The sequence below is a fragment of the Buceros rhinoceros genome, unplaced genomic scaffold (genome assembly GCF_000710305.1).
Source record: "Buceros rhinoceros silvestris isolate BGI_N320 unplaced genomic scaffold, ASM71030v1 scaffold17515, whole genome shotgun sequence".
NCBI lineage: Eukaryota > Metazoa > Chordata > Aves > Bucerotiformes > Bucerotidae > Buceros > Buceros rhinoceros.
In genome coordinates this window covers 21,281-23,293 of record NW_010413599.1, presented here as the reverse complement: position 1 = coordinate 23,293, position 2,013 = coordinate 21,281, and positions in this window count along the sequence as shown.

The following is a 2,013-nucleotide window of genomic DNA, read 5'->3' as shown; positions in this document are numbered from 1 at the left end:
AAATTGATACATATATATATATAAAACCGGGTTTTTTATATATATACATGTATATAAATTCTAAATTCACATTTCTGTGTTACCTGGAAGGAAGCATGCAAGAACAACATACGGAGGGGGAGAAGCTGCACAAGCTCCCTCTGATACAGGACAGATCTGCCTAGGACAAACCTGTCTCTAGAAGCATTCCCCAGAGAGCTGAAGAAAGGGGAAGTACTTTTAGCCCCTGTTCTCTCTACACAGCAGTTTTCCCGGAGATCCACAGAGCTGTTACCGAAAATTCAGCAGAAAAACTCCTTAACACCAACTTAGCATTAAGAAGCAGCATTTTCTTTATCTTATCAGCGCCGGGTGCAAGGAGGATCTTTCCCTCAAATCACGCACCACGATGCTGTCCCAACCAAAGCTTATATCACCCGATTACATACATATTCAATATTTTCCCCCAAATAATCATACGTATTCAAAAACTGATCAATAATTTTGCATAGCTATCACGCATGCGGCTTGAGCTTAAGAAGATCCATTTTGTGGACTACGTCGTGTCCTACCGGTTGCCAAAGAAATAGCATTTGAAGATTTTTGTGGGAACAGCGGATAATTGGAAAAAAAACTGTGTTACCAGAGTTTGTTGTGATTTATGGGGTTTCAATTGGTCTTCAAACAGCTTAGCTTGCCCTTCCTCTTCTGTTTAGTCTTCTTCTGTTGCTCTAGCAGACCGCGGACTGGCAGTTTAGATTTTTCTCATTCCTTTCACAGACTGCCAAGGTTTTCGTATCTCTATTGTACAGACTAGTATTTACAAGGTAATGTAACAGAGCAGCTTCCTGTACTCTCCATACAGGCCACAGGTCCAACCAAAACCTGAAGAACCACCAGGCTAGAGCTGGAGAAGGAAAGGCAAAAATTGACAGCCTGCCAAGGTTTTCGTATCTCTATTGTACAGACTAGTATTTACAAGGTAATGTAACAGAGCAGCTTCCTGTACTCTCCATACAGGCCACAGGTCCAACCAAAACCTGAAGAACCACCAGGCTAGAGCTGGAGAAGGAAAGGCAAAAAAAAAATTAAAGCCAAAACATACTGTCATCCAGTCTGGTAGAGAAAAGTGGTAATTCACAGGTCAGCAACTGATCTCGGGCACTACTATAAGGAGGACCCTTGTTTGCCCATTGAAAACAAGTGATCTCTGTCCCACCTCTCTGTTCCCTCTGTGATTCTTTCAATCTCTTATGATTATCCATGGTTCTTTTAAAGATCCCTCTCCTTGTCCAACTACCAAAGTACACCTGGGCCTCACAATCTGTCCAATTTATACCCAATGGGGCAGCCACTCATCTTGCAAACAGTCTATTTGCAGCCCATCAGTCTCTGCATCCCAAAGAGTATCTAACTGTGTCTGCAGGGCAAAGGTCAAATGTTTTCAAAGGCCTGGACTTCATTAGGGATTCCTGCATGTCCTGGGTCCAACATGGTGGAACCAGATGCTCTTCTGTTGTCTGGCTTTCTTCTTCCCAGAGAGCTATGGTTTTCCCGAGCTTCTGGGAAGGAGGACACACCTCTCCGGAATGAACTCACAAAAGGGGGTGTGTTGAGAGATTCGAGGACATTTTTTTTTCCCTCTGCTCTATCTACTGTCCTCTCTATCTTGTCCGTGCTGCGGCTTTCTCAAATATGCCGCGCAGGACTCTTGAATCTCACGCCCCAGGACTGGAAACCTTTATCGAGGAGAGAAAGCCACATCCGTGACCTGCTACTTCCCTGAAGCAGTAAAAGACTCCTTCTGCAAAATGGGTAGAACCTTCTCCGTTTCTGCCGATTCCCGGCGGGGGTGGTGTTTGAACTGTTTTGCCATGACGGATTGACCCAGTGATACCCCCTTATCACTGCACAGATGAAGGAGGCACCAACGCGCAAGGGAATTTGAAGATATTCCCTTGGGACGCGACCAGGCCGGCCCGTGGCGCAGATGTGTGTGTGTGGGAGTCTGGGAAGAGCTATCCTTGGCAAAGA